This window comes from Haliaeetus leucocephalus, unplaced genomic scaffold, assembly GCF_000737465.1.
Source record: "Haliaeetus leucocephalus isolate CR32 unplaced genomic scaffold, Haliaeetus_leucocephalus-4.0 Scaffold32, whole genome shotgun sequence".
Taxonomy (NCBI): Eukaryota; Metazoa; Chordata; class Aves; order Accipitriformes; family Accipitridae; genus Haliaeetus; species Haliaeetus leucocephalus.
Window position 1 is genome coordinate 760,125 of NW_010972468.1, and position 21,810 is coordinate 781,934.

At 42.7% G+C, this 21,810-nt stretch overlaps 1 protein-coding gene across 1 annotated transcript in view; it reads left to right on the forward strand.

Annotated features, from left to right (window-relative positions):
- Positions 1-4,719: 4,719 nt before the first annotated feature.
- The window catches only part of ELF1 (E74-like factor 1 (ets domain transcription factor)), an 84,855-nt gene continuing 67,764 nt past the window's right edge, over positions 4,720-21,810 (forward strand). The window contains exon 1 of the mRNA XM_010576564.1: positions 4,720-4,841. The gene's annotated coding sequence lies outside the window, so the exon portion shown is untranslated. The remainder of the gene's footprint in view (positions 4,842-21,810) is intronic.

The following is a 21,810-nucleotide window of genomic DNA, read 5'->3' on the forward strand; positions in this document are numbered from 1 at the left end:
GGGGGGGAGAGAACAGGAGGACGGCGACACACACGACAGGGTCGCAGACCGGCGGCCGCGATACGACACGTTGTCGCCCCGGGGGGGTGTTCCTGCCTCCGCGTGGCCGGTGAAACCCTTCCTCGGCTGCCGCCCCCCCCCCCCCCCCCCAAAAAAACCTCGTCCGGGTTTTGTGTCCCACCCCCCCCCCCCCCGCCATAGCGCTGTGTGACTTCTGTCCCGACGGTGCCGCGGAAAAAAAAAAAAAAAAATGTTAATTCGCCGACTACAGCTGGCAACCTTTTCGCTGTAGTCACGCACAAGGGTGGAGGAGAAGCCTGCGGAGTGAGTCATGGATTTAAGAGGCCCTCTGGTTGTTTATGGCAAAAACGGGGGGGGGGGGCTCGTTCAGCATGTGGGAAATAAGTGGAATAAGAGCTTAAATCCATAATAAAAGGGTAAGATAGAGGTACCCGTACGTACCAGGCACCCCCAGCCCCAGCTTGCTATCGGGCGGACTTAAAAAGGAGGGGGGGGAAGTTAATGTTGCTTTTGAAGGAGGAGTTGTGGTCAGACTGTCATAGCTAACTGCAGTAGTTATGCATTTGTCAGCATTTCCATTATAAGTGTAGTTTTTATGTAGTTTACAACTTGGTTATAAAAATATGCACTGGGTTGAAATTTGGTCAACGGCCTCTTCTACAGAAACATCTTCTAAGCAAATTTTGAAATGTTTCTGCTTAGATGCTAAGTGGAAATCTGTGGAAAATACTGGCTTTTTATGTTTCTCTGAACTTTAAAACTTAGCTGCTTACGCACATGGGCACATTTACAGCTGTTAAGTCCCAAAAAAATCCCCCCCCCTCCAATTATGTTAAATTGGGGAAGAGTTTAAAGGCTTGGTCTCTGCAGGCATTGTTCTTTACACGTTAATTAGTGCAGCAGAGACTCTCTGAAGACTCTCACAAGGTCCCTGCCACCTCGCGTTAGGGCACCCACCTACAGAAGTGACGTGGGGCACCGTGTCTGACCCTCGGGTGCCAGGACAGTTTGAACGCCTCAGCCCTGCGGACAAGAAGCCGGTATATGTTAACTTTGCTCTGTGGGATTTTTAAATTTTTTTTTTTTTTTTCACTGTGTCTATTCAATTGCTGCTTCTGAGACGGGGGAACAAGCACAGTGTTTAAGATAGGTTTCGTTTGTATACCTCTGTATATTCACATATCTGGGTCCTGCGAAACATGCCTGCCACCCAGTGGATGTAGCTGCTCTCTATATGCTCTATATTCTATACATTTACTACCTCTCTGCCCAGCCTGACCCTGTCGGTAAGTTTGCAAAGCAAACTGCTCGGGAGCTGTAAAAATGCCAGGCTCATCTGGCCGCCCTGGGCCTGTGTGCAGTGATGGTGTCTGTCGTGACGTGATCAGTGATGGTGTCTGTCGTGATGTGATCTGCCACCGTCCTTCCCATCCAGCTCGGGTGATGAACCAGAGGTGCATCCGCCAAGGTGTAGCAGGTCCCCAGCTGGGCAGCAGTGAGAAGAGGTAATGTGAACGAGGCAGATGATTATATGCAGAGGGAGAGGCAGTTTCATGCCTGAGATGGCTGGAGAATTGGATTTTGCAGCCCCTGCCTTGGCTGTAGGATTTCCATGTAAAACATAAAGGTTATCACACATGAGCTGTTGAGTTTGCTGGGTGCCTGGCCTGAGTCTCTGGGATCTGCCCTGTAGTTACCCTGAACTTGTCCATCTGGAACAAAAGCCAAGGGCTGTTTGCTCTTGACGTACAGAAGATGTTTTGTAGGTCTAAGCGTGCTAGAAATGCAAGTCTTGAGTGTCAGAATTGCTCGATCAGTGTCCGTAGCTTTTTGCTTTAGTCTTTTCATATCTTAGTTTCCCATCCTTAAGAAAACGTGGATAACAGTATCCTTTACCTTATGGATTACTGTAGTGATGAGAACCATAAAAGAACCTGGGAGAAAATAAATAATTCCCTCTGTGGTTGAAAGTGTGTAGTGATGCTGTAGAGAACAAGGGCAAAAAGAGGAATTTGTGTGTTAATTATAGTAAAGCTTCTATGGGGAAGAAAATGTGACCAGGTCAGTTGCAATTAGAGACTGACCTCCATGCATATAAGCACTAGGAGATGGTTTTAATTACTGTAGGCCACTTAGTTCTAATAATTCCTAAATTCTGCCATGTTAATCACATTTTTACTACTGCTTTTTGTGTGTAATTTCCTAAGTTTTCTTCCCCTTAGGAAAAGAGCCGAAAAGCAGATAGGCAGCCTAGGGTAGTATACTCATGTCACCATCCTTCATCAGCTGGATTCCTAACGTAATTCCTAGGACTCTGCTGTTTGAGCTCACTGTTGAGGATAACCAGCGGCGGGAGGTCGTGGTTGTGGTCTGTGTCGCTGTGAAGACTGGTAGGATGGGGCAGGGAAAGGGCAAGGAGGAGCAGGACTCCTGCTCCTGTCCCAAGTACCTGGTGCTGTCGTGGCCTCCACCAGCCCTTATGTGGACAGCCTGGAGCCTCCTGCCCTACCCTGGCTTAGGGCACGGTTATTTAAGCTGCAGCCCTGTCCTGCACGGGTGCTGGGGGAGAAGTTGCTTATTGCCTTGGGGTTGGCCTGTGTCGTCTGATCAGCATGAGGAGTTGAGAAGAATGTGGACGTGGCCTAGCAAATACCTACTGAAAATGCACAAAGTGCAATTCATCTTTGGACGTTTGACCAAATGCAGGTGGATTTTTCATGGCGGTAGCAAAAGGGGCACCTCCAGTATAGCGTCTCATGGCAGATTTCAGATCTGTCACCGAGAGCTGGAAGGGCGCTACAGCCTTCTAAGTTTGCCAGAGATTTCTGTTAACACTGAAAGACAGCATTTTCCCTGATCTTGTTCTGAAAAGAGTTGAAGTATTTTGGCTGAGTTCTTCTAATCACAGTCTGCCTCTTTCTGCACCCATTGCTCAGAGTTAACCTCTACAACACATGGAACAAAATTTAGCTTGAGGCAGACATTGAACTTGGAAAATTTCAACCCAAACAGTCAAAGTCTGGCCAAGTTACAAGCAGCTGGAAGCAGCATCTTGCATTGGAAGTGTTCAGCGACCGCCTAACAGGCGGTGCTACAAGCTTCATCAATACTGTGTATACGTTTATGTACATGGAAATACACTGCTGAATTATAATATTAATTAATAGGCTACCAGGTCAACTAATTGGCAGCTACTTGATTCTAATTTTTTTTTTTTTAATAGAGAATCGAACCTAAAACTCTTTGGTTAATCGTGAATGCGTTTCCTTACTCACGTTATTCATTGTTGTTTTCCTGGCTGAAAAATTGAAAACTTTAAAGTGGAGCCTCTGAAATAAATGACAAGCCAGGGCCTACTTGTTCTGAATCTTTCAGAATGACTTAACAATTGTTGAAGACCAATTTACAGAGAATTGTAGAACTAGAGCAAATTGCTTCCCAGTGTTTTGAATTGTAAAAAACCACATCTCCCAAATTCCTCAGCTATTCATCAACTGTTCTATTGTAGGAGACTCACCCTATATTGTGTCCCTGATATATCTATTAACTCTGCAGTGAAGTGTGAGTTTAAAACAATTGTGCCATGGAGTCACTGTGGAATAAATACCACAAACATTGGCAAAGTTGCTTCATAAATCTTTCTTAGTTTAGAGAGGAACTTAGGCGTGCCTTTCTTCTATGGGAGTGCAGCTGTTTCTTGTGGGGTCCCCTGGGGGCTGGATCTTGGTGTAAGGCTGTTTAATATCATTATATTCACAGTTTTTGTGGTGGTATCTTGTTGTTACCAATAGATAACATGCAGGTTTGTGCGCGTGTGGAACAAGTTACTAGTACGGTGTACTCCAAATCATTTTTTAAATGGTCAGTGTCCAGCAGAAAGCATTTTTCATGCAGCCGCATACAAAAGAACCAGCAATGCAGTTACGCCAGCAGGATAGGAGACTCTTCGAACTGGTGATCTGAAAGAAGGCTTAAGAATTTGTGCGGAGAATCATCTCAACAGGGGTTTTCATTGTAATGCAATGACTGAAGCGAGGTCTTTGGCTGTATAGCAATATAAATATTGCACAGAAATAGGAACGTACGTGGCATTAGTAAGATCACGGGAATTCCGTGTCTGGTTTTGCTGCTCACGCGTGAGGGAGGATGTGAAATATTAGTAAGAGCACAGTGGCAAAAATGATCCAGGGTTTGGAAACCAGGCTTCATAATGCAGGGTGCACAGAGTTTATTCGGCTCTGAAGAGACTGAGGGAAAATGATGCCTGTTTATATTGTATGTATGTGTAAGGAAAATACATGATATTTACTTGGCCCTACTGAGACATCCAGTGTCCAGGAGATTAAGTTAGGTATGGTGTACCGTTAAATAGTAAGCAGCAACAAGGGCAATAACGCACTGTAATGGATTTGCTGTTGCTGGGAGTGTTCAAAGTGAGGTGGGGTTTCCTTCTCAAAGATGTGCTTTGGCTTGGTTCCCGCGCATGTAGAAAGGGGAAGGACTGTGCTTCTGTTCACCTGCATTCTTCCCTAGATGGAGAAAACAAGATTATTTGTAGCGCTTTCTGTGTATTGTAGCACATGTTGCTACCTTGGACACGATTATAATACAATGTCATGCTTCAGAACTTGGCTGGTTTTCTCTTGGGTCAGGAGGACCATTTTTTCTTGGTTCCTAATTTGACTTCTGGGATTATGACTAATTATTGTGTACTTTCCTCCAGAGCATCAACATCTGGTGGCAGCTGGAGACAGGATATTGGATACTCACCTTCTTCACTTGCTGCTCTCTGTCAGTACAGAGTCCCCTCATATCCCCAGGTTGGTGTACTGTCTTTCTTTGCTCAGGATACTGACAGCTATATTCAGGGATGAGGAAATTTCCCCTGCCATTAGATAGGCAAGGATGTTGCTTGCCGTTCAGAAGTCAGCCGCTGAGGGCTTGCGGTACCTGCAAGCCTGTTCTCCCCTTAACCACCTCTCTGTCCTTTGGGCATGCCTCTCCTGCCGCCAGATCTCCTGCTGCGAGGAGACACCAGAGACAGGGACGTGGGCACGCGTGCATATGGCTTGGCAGCGTAGCACCCCTGGCAGTCACTAAAACAACAGAAGTTATGGAAGTGAAATGATTTTGTAACCTGAAACACATGACTGACTGCTCGAATCAAGTTGAAGCATTACCTGCAGTGCACCTTTTCAGGCAGCTTTACAATAAAGCTGAAGGGTTAATTTGGCCTGGGAATGGCACTTGAGCCTGGATAGTTATGAGAAGATGTTTTAGAATTCCATAGTTCATTCTGTTTTTACACGGTGTGCAAAAGAATGCCAGGGTCTGATGTTCAAGATTTCACACAGTGGTTTTGATTTGGGCTTTTCCATTCACACTTTAAAATATCTTATGAGTGTCTTAAGGTAACAGATTGCATTTTCTATACATGATGACATTGCTGGACATTTTCCTGTTGAGAAGAACTGAAACTTGAGGAGCCTAAGTTCTTGTAAATCAGTATCTCTAGACTTCTCAAAAATACGCGTATGAGTATTTCCGCTTACTTGGAAATACTTAAGCACTAAAGTACTCCTCTCAGACATGATTTCTAAAAACACTTTCCTCAGCTGCCTTATTGAGATATGCATGTTTGAGAAAATAATGACAGTACAGCCTTCTGGGGTTTGGCCCATATGCCTATTGCTATGTTCATTGGAGTTAATGATAATGCACTATTGATTTCTAGGAGGTACATGATCCAACTAACTAACAAAGTACTAATCGCATTGGATGTTTTCAGTTTTTAAGAGCTTTAGTTAGGTTACTGAATAATTTCTTCTCGGAAAATGGCAAAATCAAAGAATCAACAGTAAATTTTGAATCCTATTTTAATGTTCCAGTAGTTAGATGAAACTTGGGTTGATATGGGGGTGCTAATGAGTATCGCCACATGGTATTTGCTTTGAAAGTGCAGTCAGGGGTTGTAGTTTGCCACCTCGTGACATCCTACTGTGTTCGTCATATTTAGTGAGTTTTATTCCCTTGCTGGCTGTGAAGTGAAACTGTTTTAGTCTGAGATTAAAATTTACAGAATTGTTAAGTGACCTATGTCCATCTCAGGGGCATATCAAATTTGAACATAATACTGTTAAATAGCTGAGCTATATAACTGACTGACTGTATGCCTAACAGCACAAATTGTGCGTTTGTAGGATAATTATGCACCCAGACAACCAAATTAATGAAGGCTAGAAATAGTAGTAGGACTGTGTTCTCTGCCAGGTTTGGTTTACCCCTTCACCAGTGGCAAACGTAACTATAATCAGGATAGTCAAGAGTTAGGTGTTTTTATTGAATGTATTATTCTGTATCTGCTGTGTGTGTGCAAACTTCCCATGTAGTCCCTAATCCAGCACATCTGTGGCCAGTGAAAAGGTAATTTTGCCTGCTCCCCAGAATTAGTTTAATTTCCTTCTTTTATTTATGTGTGTATACAGAAATATCTTTTTTCTTGTTAAAACCTGCTATTTCAGATTCATCCGCATGCTCTAGGCAGTGTGATGTTCTGGTCTGTTTTCCTCCATTAATGTAATAGTGGCGTTAAGCAGTTACAGTGTCTGAAGTACCTGGTGATACAGGCATCAGCGAAATTTAATGAGGTGTTTCAGCTTGCTTGACCTTGTTCTGCAACTCGTTTATGTGTCATGTATTTAGGTAGGAAACCGAGCACGCTCTAAGTCCTGGCAGAAGGTTGCTCACACAGGATCTGCTGCTGCAGCTTCTGTTTCAACATCTGCTGCTGCTCGGAGAGACACTGCCGCTGTGTCATTTCCAGCAGCTCAGCTCGTGCGTTAAGTGTGTATCGGATGCTTTTGGGGTCTGCTTAGGCTCTTCAGGGGGGGACACGAGCTGGTGGTTGAGAAGTGGAACTGCTGGTGGGAAAGTTGTAGGATTCTGCAACTTGCTGCAGACCTTCAGAGACCTTTTTTCGGCAAGGGGGGATTGAACAGCATCCTGGCATCTGTTCTCTGCTTTCTAATTTTGTTAAGAGGGGAAGTTCAGTGAGAAATTGCAGGGTCTCATATTGATCAAGGTCTGACATTGATCAAGAGAATTACAGCAGATGCGTTTGTTTTGAGGGAAACTGAAAGAGTGCACTTTGTCACCCGTTTAAACTATTGAAGAGGTGAGGAGGTTATGCTGCCCTGAGGCATAGGATTTGCTATTTTCTTTAAAATAACTGACAGGGGAAGTGGTATTGTGGGTAAAAGGACAGCAAGACTAGTCAGAAAAAAGTATGGCGACAGTACTTAGCATTTATATACTGCTGTAGGAACACTGACTGATCAACATGTCATGATAATAATGTGTTACCTAAGGAACAATAAATCTCTAGGAAAAGAGCATAGTCCAATGCAGTTTCAGAAACTTCATTATTTTGGGGGAGATCAACTGATCTATTAAACATAAAAAATGTGCAAACTGAGTAACTAAGTACAGATGACTGATTTAATTCATGCATTAAAATATGTTTCCCCTCGAGCCTAAGGAAGACTGTTCCTTGTTTTCATGCAGCCATTTGTGCTGAGTGAAATGACAGTGACAGACAGAGAGCTCCAACTTCTTGGCCTGGACCCTGGGCCTCCTCCCTCCCTTTGTGGTTCCTGGGTTGCAGATGAATGTAACAGAAATGAAGCTGCTACCAAGCTCCAGAAGAAAGTCCAGTGCTTGAATATTTCTAGCAGTAATTTCTCTAAACACCTTCAGGCAGTTCTTGCACAGTGCTTTTTCTTGCTCTCCCTGCCTGTCCCCCCTTGCACGTGCCAGACAGCACCATCTAATGAAATGGCTGACATTTAATTGATATGGATCCCAACTGCAGACAGTCATCTTCTAAGTAAAATGTTGGGCCTGAGGGACAGCTGTGCAGGTTAAAGGCATCAGCTTTTTCACACCGTCGCTGGAAGGAGGAACAGGGCTGTGGCATGTGTAAGAAGTACAGGCTGCTTGGTCTCCACACCCGTGGCTGCGATGGCTACCTCTCTTCTCCATCAGTCACCACACCACCCCAGCAGCTTGTCACTTAACCTTCTGCCAGCATGTACTGTCCCCCTGACCTGCCAGCTGAACACAGGAACCCTTCTGTTTCTGCCAAAATGATTTTGCCTAACTTACGCGGTTTAAACAGTAGATTTATTTCAGTCAAAATGGACTGGGGAGCTTAGGTGGCAAAGCTGAGGCAGGTTCTGGTAACTGTACTGAGAAGCTGCTGGGCTGTGGGTTGAGGAAATTAGTGGCGTGTTAATGGAGATAATGGAAACGAGATGTGTCTGCAGTCTATTGAACTGTAAACCTTTCTCCAGCCTTGTGCTGGCAGACTTGTGCCAGCATTTTACTTTTATGTTTCCTCCTGGGAGAGGGGAATTATATCCACATGTAATTGTGAGCAGAGAATAGGTCCCCCAGAACCTGCTTATCTCCACTGAAGTAGCAGTGCTGAGCTTTTTTCTTACGTATTTGGGTATCTTTGTGCTCTGTGCAGCTCTCTTCCACTGGGTGCCTTTTCAAGTGAAACCTTCATCTTGAGCCATCCAAAACAAACCTTTGGGGTTTTTTTTTAGGTTTTCCTAGTTGAACAAATTTTATGGGTTAACAGATTTAGTCTTTAGGGTTTGTAAAAATTTTACTAAGGCTTTTTCAAATTAAGTTTTCAAATGTTAACACAGTCTAGTAAAACTTCTCAACCATTATAGGTGTAATATTTTAATGAACGAATGAACTGGTTTCTGATCATAAATGTACTGCAGCCAAGATGGTGAGAGCCAGAAATATACTTTTATATTCTTGGCAAATGACCGTTTGTGAAAATTTTCCAGGGCACATCTGTTGACGTTAAATAGTTTTCATGTCCTTGTGATCAAATTTATTGGTATACTTTTATCATTATTGTACTCTTTCGGGAGGCGAGAGGGTGATTGTGTCATTATGAACCTCATCCGAGGTGAATTACTGCAAATACATTGAAGTCTGATCTAGCTACTTGCTTTTTGCCTCTGGACATCGTTTCTGGAGCGGTCTGAAACAGAGGTCAGACAGCTGAATGGTCACAGCAAGTTTTCAGGATGTTTTTTGCTTAAGAGATCTCTTGTGTGTTTTCTGTGAGAAAATCAATATGTTAACTTCTGTGGATGATGTGTTTTGTCCCTCTGAAATAAAAGCTGCATCAGAAATGGGGGTTTGTAGTCTCTGTTTTATCATTACTGTGTGACTAGAAGCAACTCATTTCATGTTTTCCTGAAGAAAAAAAGGTAGTTATAGAGAGAATTGCCTTTATTGTGGAGAATTAGTGCTAAATACTGTGTACCTCTTCACATACTTTAAGACTCGGACTAGGTTTCCAGTCTTATGTATTTGCCTCAATACCTGTTGAGAATATTACTTATTTTTCTGAATTCTCTCATCCTCTAGGGCTCATGCATTCTCCCTTGTTTCAGATTGATGTCAAGACAGGTAGTGACGTTAAATATAGTTAGAGATTGCATAGTTCATTGGAGCTTCTGGTTTATGACATGTGGTGGACAACCATATCAACCCACCCCCTTTTTTTTTCCTTTTTTTTTTTTTTTGTAGGTAGAGAAGGATCTGTTACATACAAGTTTAGATTTAAGCTTCCATTGTGTATATTTTATTGTCAGTCTTCTTATAAGTGTTTCAATAGGCACAGTATTTGTGCAGGTGTGGTTTAAGGGAGAAAATGCATAATTGTGGTTCTTTTGTATAGCACTGCGTTCATGTTTGCAGAATGCCTTTTAGCAGAGGAAGCTATTCTAAATGGGAAGTATTAGGAAAACCACTAGATTTGGATACTGTGTTAAAGAAATTGGAGGACTGATGTGAGAAGATGGCTTTATGAACACTGTCACTTTTTTGTATGTGTGCTCCCTCTTTCTTATCCAGTCAGGTTTCTAAATCATGTCTTTCAATTTGTTAGCAAACTGAAGACAAGTAGAAATAAAAATCATAATGGTGGTTTTTCACCATTCCAGGGAAAATCCTTTCTTGGGATTACTTGTTTTATCTGCCAGAAAAATATATTACTTACCAGTTCCAGATAAGCAGGGGAGGAGATGACAATTGTACGTGGATTCTGACTGGAACGTGGTCACAGCTTGGGTGGCTTAAAACCAGCTGTCTCCATGCTTTTGCTCTGTGGAGCCACCACAATCAAATTGTTCCATCTTTATTCCAAAATGTGTCTTGAATGTTCATTCATATGCCTGAAAAAGAGGGAATAGAGCTGGGAATGAAAGAAAATAAAGTAAAACAAATTAGAGAGGGAAGGAAATAGAAGAAGGTAGATCCAAAGTAGTTTTCTTCTAACTGTAAGGATATGAGCCAGGGAAATGAGATGCAGAAGAAATAGTCCTGCTGATAAAATTGCAATAATTTAAACTACTATAGAATAACTGGGAGCTAGATCAGTGCTTACAGAAGAATGTTGAGTTGAATTCATTACCCATAGTGGGAAATTTAAATTCCTCTCACCCAGCTTAGTGTGTGGACATTTGTTTACTGAAGGATTTTTTTGTGTCCTTTTTAAGAACAGTGTTAGATTTTACTAACTGTGAGAAAAATGGACTCAAATCTGAACACTGCTACCAAATAATGTCGAGAGCAATCCTCTGTAGTTACAGCTTAGATTTCTTTCCCCTCCTCTCCCAAACATTGTGATAGTGTAACATAGTTTTAAGGATATTAAGAGCATGAAGCGTGGACAGGCAGTTTTTTCACCTAATTAATGATCAGATTTTCTAAGTGAGCGGTAGCCATCAGTGAAGCACCAGAGCTTTCCTGGTTGGGTATGATCGAGAGCTCAAGCTCAAGATCTCCCAGTTCCTTTTAGACAGTCTGGGCTTACTTTTGCTGTGCTTTACAAACAGGGAGGCAGGTACAGAAAGCCCTGAGCAACTCTGTGGGGAGTCAAGTGCTGCTGTTAGCTTGGGATTGGTGCCAGTGATCAGACACAGGGGGAAAGCGATGGGGAAACTGAGGCATCAAGGCCCAATCAGGGATGTGGGGGAAAAGAGTATATGAATGAGTAGCCTGCCACCAGCTCCATTTTATCTCACTAGTGACGTTTGGGTTTTTTCCCCGAGGATTTCAAGTCTTTATACCTTTGGTGTTTAATAAAAATGAAAATAAATGGATGATGAGGAGACATCTTTTCAGGGCTTGTACAAGCACAGCTAGCAGAGGCATATTTCTCCTCTGCTCAGAGTCAGCGAGATGGTGCGGATGAACAAGCGTTCAAGGTCAGGTTGGACGGGGCTTTGAGCAACCTGATCTAGTGCAGGATGTCCTTGCCCATGGCAGGGGGGGGGACTGGACGATCCTTGAATATGACTTCCCAGCACACCGGAAGCTGTGTAGTGTATGTGTAGCTATATAGTGCGTGTATGTATATATACACCATATATATATACACACTCTATGTAAATACCATGATCTGGGGAAGAGTCTTGATACTTGGGAGTCAAAATGTTAACAAATTTATAATGGTGTATTTACATCTACCTTAACTATGTTCTGCTTATTTCTCTGTTTGCTTTGTTTGCATATTTAAATTATCTTGAGGGTATTGTTCTTCAGTTATGTTCTTGTTTTGGCTTTATTCTTTCAAGTGTCTCCTGGACTGGCATTTAACAATATTTGCATAAAATTGAACCTTTGAGGGTCCAAGTCAGGAGAGAGGGGGAAGGATTTCATGGTGTATTTTGACCTTTCCCATAAAATGTATAGGAATTTAGTAACTTGACTTTGGGGGTGTTTTGAATACAGCATCAAATGAAGTCATGAGTGGGACCGTCTTATCCTCTCCCCTCCCACTCAATGGATTAAAACTCACCTAACTCAAGTCTTCTCATCCAGAAATACTGGCATCCAGATCCCATTAGGAGAACTGACTTGGCAGCATTTTTTTACCATTTTGGATATAGGGGTAAGGGGAATGACCTCATGTTAGTAAATGTCATTCTCTTTCGCTAAGACTTGTGTGGTTATGCCAGGAACGATATTCTGCAAGGTATATGGCTGATGGGCAAAGGGGTGAGAGCCTGGTTATAACTTTAGTTAAGTAGAACTAGGAGGGAGAGGGCCATATATTTACATGTTATATTACACACACACACACGCACCCCCCCGCCCCCAATTTTGAGGAATACAGAAGTGTGGAAGAAGACAATGCTTAAGCCAACACAACTACTCAATGTTTATATGCTATTTTCCCCATTCTTCTGTTTTGTTTTGTCTATGTAGATTAAAAGGTCTTTGCTGTATTAACTTTGGCCTGCAGATCATCAGCCTGTTCTTTTCTGCCTATAAACATGAATTGTTCCCTGGACATTATAAGTAAAGAGCCAGGTTTCCTGTGGATTTGTATCCAAAGCGTGGTGCGCCCTCCTTTCTGTTTTCCTCCCTGTACGGTATCCAGCTGCCATTTCACCTCAAAAATGTAAATGTGCATCTCCTGATGATGCAGGTGGTATCTCCTGTTTGCTGTCTGGTGGTGTTAGTTGCCGTTTAATGGTACAAGAGACTTTTCCAATGTGCTGTGTAGTTTTGTTGTGTAATTCCTGCACCTCCAGATCTGACTTCTGCTGGAATGGTGCACAAATGATACATGTGTGTAGTTTTGAAAATGTTCACTGGATAATGTAATTTTCTTGAATAGAATGAAGGGAAATCAGTATATTTTCAGAAAGTAAGTAGAAATAATGTACCTAACCCTGTTAAAATCACCTGGGACCACAACCTGCAGATAGGTTATTTGGGATCTTCTGGGGAAGCAGCAGCCTGCTGCTTGCAGTTAAGGATTAGCAATAAAGGAATTAAAGCGTGCTTGTTTAGGGTAGGGTTGTTCATTTTCTCATAGAACAGAGAGTAGCAGGGAGTAAGCTGCTCCTAGCTTGTGCAAAGCATCGAGGGTTCATATCCTAAAACCAACAGGCCTGAGGGTATGGGCAATTAATGAAGAAAAAAAAAAAAAGTAGTTTTCTTTACTCTTTCTCCTTCCTGAGTGAGATCATTGACCACTGTCTTCAGAAAAGCTGTTTTAATTATTCTTATTCTGAATATTAAAATTAAATTAGTTTGATGTTACTCTTCAGTAGTGGTTGAAATAAAGGAAGTTTTCTATGACCACAGTCACAAGTAGTATATTTTTGCTTGATATGCAAAGCTGGAAAACATTTCTAATGTGTCTTGCTAAAAAGGGGGATTATTAAAAATAAAAGTTCAAGAAATAAAATTAGTTACAGAGAAGCAGTGGATGAAACACTCTGAATTTAGGCTACCATCCTAGAATGTGACCACTCTACCCCAAATTTAGGTCTCTGTCCCTTTATGACAGAAGGAGTTGAAATCATTCCACTCTGGCTAGTGGGATGTTTTCCAGAGCACAGATATCTTTAAAGCTGATGGACCCTCAGTAAATGCAGGACAAAATGGGTTATAAGGTTAAACATATATACTGACATGCTAAATTGACAATATTAGACTAAAATAATAAACATAAATGTATATATAGTACTTTGAATGGAGCACTGAGAATACTAAGTCTTTATGACAGGTTACTTGAGGAGAATATTGAGCTCCCTCCATTAAATGAATGACCTCTGTTAGAGGAAAGCAGGAGAAAAATCACATCTGTGAAACTGTGCCTGCCATAATATCCTCTTGTTCTCTTAGCCTCTGGTTCCTGATTTTGTTTTCAGAGCTCCCTAAACCACAGAGTCAAGAAGGATGATTCCTGGGAGGCTTTTGGAAAACATGTTGTAGTAGCAGCAATTCTCTCTGGAACCAAGCCTCTATGCGTGTGTGCAATGGTATCTTCTAGGATACTCCGACTGCCATACCTCGTTTTTATGGGCAAGTGACAATAGTAGAGGTAATGGTTTGGTTTCTTGGAGTGATCCACAGGGTTGTAATCGTACAGGATTTGCTGGTAGGACTGCTCACCTGGCCAAAGATGAGTGTAAAGATGGAAGGCTGCTGTTTGGGCAACCTGAAATGTAGCTGAGAGATCAAAATGTTGGCGTTCCAGCAGCCAGTTCACCTTCCCTGCAGCGCCAAGCTCCCTGACACCCCTCCTTTTTGTGTCCTGCAGTCTTTATTTTTTTTCTCTCTTCATGATTTATGTATTTACCAGTTGATTAATGTAGTATGTATTTGGATAAGTAAGCCTGCTACTAAAAGTATTGATTGTTTCCTGAACAAGCAAGTAATTGGGTCGTGTTTCCAGCTAACTGTTCTTTAATAGCCCGTTCTCTGAGTGAGTTGTGATGGAAAATGGATTCATTCACATGAGCTTACTTTTTTGCACAACTCTCCCCCCCCCCGCCTCTCCAAGTTAGCACTTTCATCTTTTTCCATTAATTAGAGCAGCTGGAAGAGCAGTAATAAACACACTTTCCTTTCCTTTGTGTTCACATCCTGAGCAGTGCAGAAATACCCTGTTGCATTCTCATAAGCTTGTAAAATATTTGTGGAAATCTAGCTCAACATTTTTCTAAAAATGATGTTTACGTGGATTTCCTTTAATTCCGTAAATTTCGCCTGCATCCGTACAGGGAGTTGGCAGAAGTGTGCAAGGTAGCCAGTATGGCCTGCGTAGGGTGGCAGGATTGAAAGGACACCAAAACTGGAATAGAAGCGAAGAGTTTTTCATCTGACTGGAGCAGTGGAAAACCTTGCAGCAACCACCCCGATGTGCATATGCTAGATGCCCTTTGTTACTCTCTGAAACACAAACGTGAATAAATAATTCCCTGGTACTTCTTCAAGATATCAACAATAATTTCCTGCAGCACGGCTGATTTTCTGGGACTGCGCAGTCTCTGCAACCTAACTCTCTAGCCTTTAAAAGAAAATTAATTAAAAAAAAAAGCAGCTGCAGAAGTACAGCTTTGGGTCCAGAACTGTCTCGCTAAGGGCGGTGCCTAGCTGTTCTCCCTCAGGAGAGGGTTTGATGGGGAACATTATGATCCCTCCCCTTATCCTCCCGCTCTGTGCAAAGGCCAAACAATAATAGTAATACTAACATTGCTGTGCTGTAACTTCTGTGCATATCTGTGCGCTTGTCTCTGGCTGTACCGAATACTTTGTCTGTGATTAATAGCATTCCTTGCATAGAAACTTCTACAAATCTCAGCTTCATTCTTGATTTGATTTTTATACTGATAAATATAGACATTAAAAAATCCAGTGTTGAACGCTGGGTATTTTTTTTCTTCTTCCCAGTATGCACTTATTATTCATGAATGTGTTGCAACATCCAAAAATGTAATGAGTGACTCACAGAATGAGAAGAGGAAAAATATAGTTACAGCATTTTAATGAGGATTCCTCAGCGAACTACAGAGTGTCCCACTTAAGAAACCACTGTTTGACTATCTAAAACCCACCCAGGCCTTGCTTTTATGTTCGGTGTGTATTTGCAACATAGTTTCCCTTGGTATATATTTCTATTAATTCATTTGCCTGATTTTTTTCTTTTTCTGTCTTGTATCGGGGATTACAACATTCCGACATCAAAACAAAACCCACAGAACAACATGGTTACAAATAGTTCTGGATTTTATGTTTGTTTTCGTGTGTGTGCGTGTAAGAAAGGAAAAGGGCAAAGGCTAAGTTTACCGCTACTGGCGTAGTAACTTCTCTAAGAGTTTCAGATTGAGCTTGTATTCTTAAAAATTATCCTTGCAAGGACTCCAGAGCAAATATAACCATCCTGTTAAAGCAGCACAGCTCTGAAGGAGTATAATAGTGGGGGTCCGAAGCTTACCTTGTGGAATGATGTCCAGTGCTGATCTACTTCAAGAATCAATACAGACTTTCTTTCTGGAAAGACTGTTTCTTATTCTTGGAAAATCTAACCTTTTCTTTCATACATATGTTTTTGAATTTTAGCAGTATTTATCAATTTCACTTCATGCCTAGTATTCCCTCACCTTTGTGTCTTTCTTGCACAGTAGGAGGAAACCGCTACTTGCTTAAAAGCTTTCTTTTGAGTACAAATCCATAGATAGGTGACCTAATACTTGACTTTCAACCCAGCTGTACACCCAGGTGATCATTTCCTTTGGAAAGCTAAGGATCTAGCGTAATCTTACTGCAGTCAGGTTTGTATAGCCTTGTACCATACTAAAGTATATTTTCAAAGAATTTTCAGGGCTGGTACACATACTGTGTGAGAATTTGGGATAAAAATGTTGTATTGCTATGCCCTTGCTAGTTCTCTTGGGATATCCAGTAATTATTACCATACAAAAATGAGGTCATTTGGGCTTTGTTTGTTGCAAATATGTTGTAGTGAGGTGTTCTGTACATAAAATAACATTACCTTTACAGTGCATAGCTATCCTTGGGCATTAATTAGAACTACACAATCTTCTGCCTTGTTTCAGAAGCTGTTTCTGTCTTTTCAAGCAGTAAGCTCTTCTAGATGAAAAAAAAAAAATTCAGATAGTTACCCATTTGTTGGTATGAAATACATTTCTCTGCCTGTTTACTTCCCATTAGCTGCCTTATTTGTTGTAGGGCCCATGCTGGAACAGAGTCTAGAGACGGTATTTAAAGATGTAAGGGATGTTGGTCTTTTTGGATCAGTTTAGTGACTCTGAATGAAGAACTGGGAAGTAGCAAATTATAAGTGAGTTGGGTTTCATGATGCAGGAGCCTTAATTGTCTGTCTGAATGTGGTTAGTGATAACATTAGGTGAGGCATGATGATTTCTCCTGTCCGTCACCTGAGAAAACCAGGTAATGTTGCACATATTTTACAAATACTTGCAGATTGTGGTTTAATTCTTCCATTTTGTGATTTTTGGGGGGTCTAAAGCTCACTGAGGGAAGAAGTATGGGGTATAAATTTGTCCCGTCTTTATTTTGATTTCTTTGTGTCACTGCCTCAGAGCTGTGCGTTTACAAATCTGACTTCTGTCACACCTACTGGCAGGTGTATTTTTAGGATGTTAAATGACACTAAGTGCACTTTCCAAAACAAACGGGCAAGTAGGGTGCAGAGGGAGGGTGGAACAGAGCTGGCTCAGATCTGAGATTCATGGGTTAAGCAGCACCTCTGTCCCTTCTCTCTGCCCATAGCATCCCCCAAGTAAGGTGCCTCAAGGTTTGGGTTTTTTTCAGCTGTTGTGCAATCATGTGAGTCTTGGAGTGAAAATTTACCATAGTGCTGGCCCAGTCTAGTAGTTCGTTACCACCCACAGAGGGACATCCTATGTCCTTTGCTGGCAGCACTCATCACAGTCTTTCTGAGCTGATTCAAGAGCAGCCAGTGCTCCTTACCGACCCCAGTCAGCTTTCTGCCGCAGTCATGTGTTTAATTGGATCAGTGAAAGGCTTAACAGATATCGCATGGACCAGAACTGGTGCAAGGAGAGGATGGGGAGAGAAAAGTGTGGTTGGGGTTAGTAGAGAAGTGTCAGAGAGAAGCTGGAACCTGCAGCTTCTGGCCGAGAGTGGATTGAAGATAATCCTGTATCAGGGCTGTATTTACTACCTGGATTTTTGCAATTCTTTCCCTCTGAAGCTTGCTTGTCAGTAGAAGGGAGGATGTAACCACATTTTAAGCCATTCTCAGAAGTACTGAGAAGCATTACTTCTCAGCAGAGGCAAACCCATAACAAAAGGAGGAAGGAAGGAACTTAAAAGAGCGAGGAAAAGCAAACTACATGAGTACATTTTCCTAGAGGCTTGTCATCTTTGGGATGTGACCTAGGAATACCTTAGAGGTGATCCAAGAAGAGTTTGTGCAAGGCTATACAAGGTCAGAGGTTTGTAGCTGTGCGGGATGTTGCTGTGCTGCTGGCAAAGGCAGCCACCTTGCCAAATCTGCCTTCACTAGGAAACACTGGAGGCAAACTTGGAAGCATAAAATGGATGAGGTTAAAGCTGCCTGGTGCTCGTTTGTGAATTCATTTCACTTCACACAACCTCTCTCACCCTTTCTGCTACCAAGGCATAATTTCTGGAGGCTTGGGAGTGTCCTGACTGCAGACTTGGGAAAGGCTCTCCTGTGTATTTTGAAAGAAGATGACATTTACTATCTGAAGTATTCCAATTAAACATCGGACAGCCGGGGTACCTTCCCTCCCAGCTTTTGGAAAGAATAGTGGCCTGTTCATATGTGCTTTGTTTACTACCACCTTTCCTTTCCTTCAATTCAACTGAAGTTCAGAAGACCAGCACAGTGAAAAAGTAGACTGTTTTCCCTCAAATTCATTGTGCTCTACTTTCAGCCTATACTCAGCGTGCACTAAAACATCATTGAACTGTACCTTTAAATTGCAAATTAAGAATTTATAGCTGCTTGGGCTGCGCTCCAGGTATCCGAAACCCTGGGTTCCACATTTCTCCTTTGAGATGCGTTTTTACTGAAAACTCTGAAAATGCAAGAGGTTTGTAAACGGCAAACAATTGTCTTAAAAATATCTGAATTGTGATTAAGTTGTTAAATAACACAGTGATGAGAACTTTTCTATACCTAATGTCCTGTAGCAGAGACTTTCTTTGGGGATAGGGGTAAGTTACCTTAAGATCTCCTGATGCAGTTTCTCCATGCATAAATATTTAGGCCATTATGCATCTGCTAGTGTTAGAAACCCACAATAGTTTCAGTCTGTGTTTTATGTGGCACCTGCCACAGCGGGAGGTGCCAGTTCACAAATCCAAAGTACCAGGACAGTAACACCATGATAGATATACATTATATTAAAACGTTGTAGCAGTGCTACTACTGTTTCTTGGTGTTGTATACAAGGAGGAAGGAGGGTGCAGGAGTCTGGGTGCTAACTCAAGGCTTGGGTGAAGGCTGGTTCAAGTGTTGTCCTTCCATACACATACGGCGTGATCTTGGGCACGTCCACTGCTCAGGTGTTCTTCCCTGCCATGCTTGTGAATGGGATTGTTAGGATTTCCTTCCTACGCGCATGCCTGAGATTAAATATGTTGCAAAGCTTGAGATACTGGGATCCTAGAAAAACATACTAAACAGAAGTTCCTTAAATCAGATGTTTATCCAGTCTTGAGCCAGAGTTTGATGAGGCCCCGAGCCTGTGCGAGTTGATGGTATGTTCCTGAGCTGAGAGCAGGGTGGTGGGATCTCCTCTTGCAAGAGTGGAGAGGAGTTACAGCATCTCTAGCTGCTTTAGGAATGGCACCACGGGTTCCCATGTAAATGGGGCCTTGCTAGGCTTCTCATGTGGTGACCTTGTATATAACATAGCCGGAAAATAAAAACCAAAGGGCTTTTAAATCTGAAGTTTCTGCTCCCTTTCCTCTATCAAAATAATATTTTCTCCTCCCCAACCCCTGTCCAAAAATGAAAGCTGAACACACTCGCAAACCTCCCTTTCAGCCCATTTTTATGAGACTAAAATATATCTGTCCTTCAGGTGGGTGAGCATACCTTCAGAGCGCATCTCTCTGGTCTGTCTTCATGTGGCTTCAGAGCCTCATGCCCTCTCTTGTGCAGTCAGGCTGCTGTGGTCCCCTCCTGTGCCTCCTGGGGAAGCATCCCATCCCATCCCATCCCATCCCATCCCATCCCACTCTTGTAGACCTGTAGCTTTCAAAGCCAGTTGAGAAGGAGGGACAGCGATTACCAAACCAGGGCGTGAAAAGAGAAGCGGCTCCCTCGGGGTCACGCGTGAGGCCAGCAGAAGTGGGAGCTGCATCCAGGCCTCTCCCACCCCAGCCGGTGTGCGGCCCGCTTGGCTGCACTGCTCCCCTCAGGGTGTAATTTGGGATGCGTTTCTCTGGGAGCTGGGGCCAACGGCAACGTGAAAATTGTATTATGCATTATTTATTTATTTGTGCAGCCTTAACTTTTCTGCCGATGGGTTCCACCCTCTGCCGCGCTGTGCGGCTGCACAAATATTTGCTCTGGGAAGCAGTGGGGGGAGTAGCTCGGTGTGAGGAATATGCAGCCAGAGTGGAGAAGAGGGCTAAAGCTGTTTAAATTGGCTTAAGCCATGCTGTTGGTCAGTGTCTAGCTATGTCTTTTGGGCAAATGGTGATCTAAGTTTCAGAGAGATACTCATCCCAGCAATGAGCAAGGTCACTTCTTCTTTAAGCCGAAATTATAATTAGCAAGAAACCTGATACAGTTCCAGGGATTATCATCCACCTGCATTCTCTCTTGCTAAATATGTTTACATTTTACATACGCTTTTAAAAAAATACTGCTTCCAGATTTAGCTTAGAAACAGCAAAATGTTTGCATAGCTTGTGCTTATACTTCACTACGAAATGATTTTTCAATTTAGTTGATTGCCTGGATAAGACTGCGTTGGTTTTTTCCCCTGTAAAACATAACTATTAGAGTTTCTTTAATAATTAAAATGGCACTCTCCCTGTGCCAATGTTAGAGTTTCCTCGTAACTGCTGTGCACCTGGGTCAGATTTCTCCCCTCAATGCCCCATGATTTCCAAAGGGTTTTGCAGCACAAGAAACAAATACTTTAGATGCAAGATTGGATTAGAATTAAGTTGTTGGAGAGAGGGAAAACGGATCTGTTGCGAGAGGTGGAAAATATATAGTGACTAAAATAAATTGCAGTTTCCTCCACGTGGTCTTTTTTCAACTGAGCAATACAAATGAAGACATATTTTGATGAAGAGCTGTAGCAAAGCTACTTTAGTAGCGACTTAATTGATACCTTTATGCCGTAAGTAACAAAAAATGTGCTACTGCTGCTTTTTTCAGATCTTCCGCTAAAGCAGGCTGCAAAATAACATGATAAAATAGATCTAATAAAAACATACCTGGATAACTGCTCTTCAAACAATAAACTGGGAGCCAGTTTTGCCTCTGAGTGCCATGCAGGTATTATAGGGACTGAATTACTTGGAAGCAAAACCAAAGTTTTCTTCTCGGTTATTAAACATAATCAGCAGTTAGAGATATTAATGTCCATAAAACAATGAGTTTTGCTCAGAGAACCACTTGTGGGACTGCTGTTTAATTATTACTGGGAGGGTTAATGACAGCTGCACTTAATCATATTTGGAATTCTTTCAATGCGTTTGCGAGAAGTAGCTTCAGGTTTTCACTCGCGTCTTCCCTGCTCATTGCAAGGTCGCCTCTGCTGCTTGCTTTGTGCCGTGCCTTCCCGTACGGCCAGCCTGCTGCTTCGGGCTCTGTCCTTCTGGAAGTCAGTGGCAAACGAGTTGCACGTGCCAGCCTGCAAACAGAGCGTGTGCTTACCCTTCCCGTAAAACAAGGTGGAAGTAATTCTCTCCTCACCCTCTGTGCTATGTTTTTGAGATTAAATTTCTGTCAGGCCTTTTGGTGTGCCCGCCGAGTCCGTAGAGCCCATCCGAAGCGCTTACGTTGCCTTCGGCTGTGCGCTGGGTGGCTTTTAGCATGTTGTTTATGAGGCACAACGGTTCGTTCAAAGAACGCACGGAGCATATCGGAAATTTACTGGGGATCCTTGAGGGCCCCGCTTCCAAGATGCGTCTCCGTGCTTCATTGAACGCTGCACGTTAACCGAATTTCCTTGAGCGATTTGGGCCCTCCCAAGTTTCGCTTTTTCCTGGGGCTAACCAGTTTAGCGCGAGCAAGTCGGCAGTGGGAGAAAACACCAGATGTTCCACGGAAACGTGTTTTGCGTATTTATTTTTTACTCACGGCGGGGGGTGGGACGTCGCGTGAGGGCTCCTAGGTGCGGGCGTTTGGACGCGGGCCGCCTCAGCGGCCGGGGCGATGGCGATGGAGCCCGC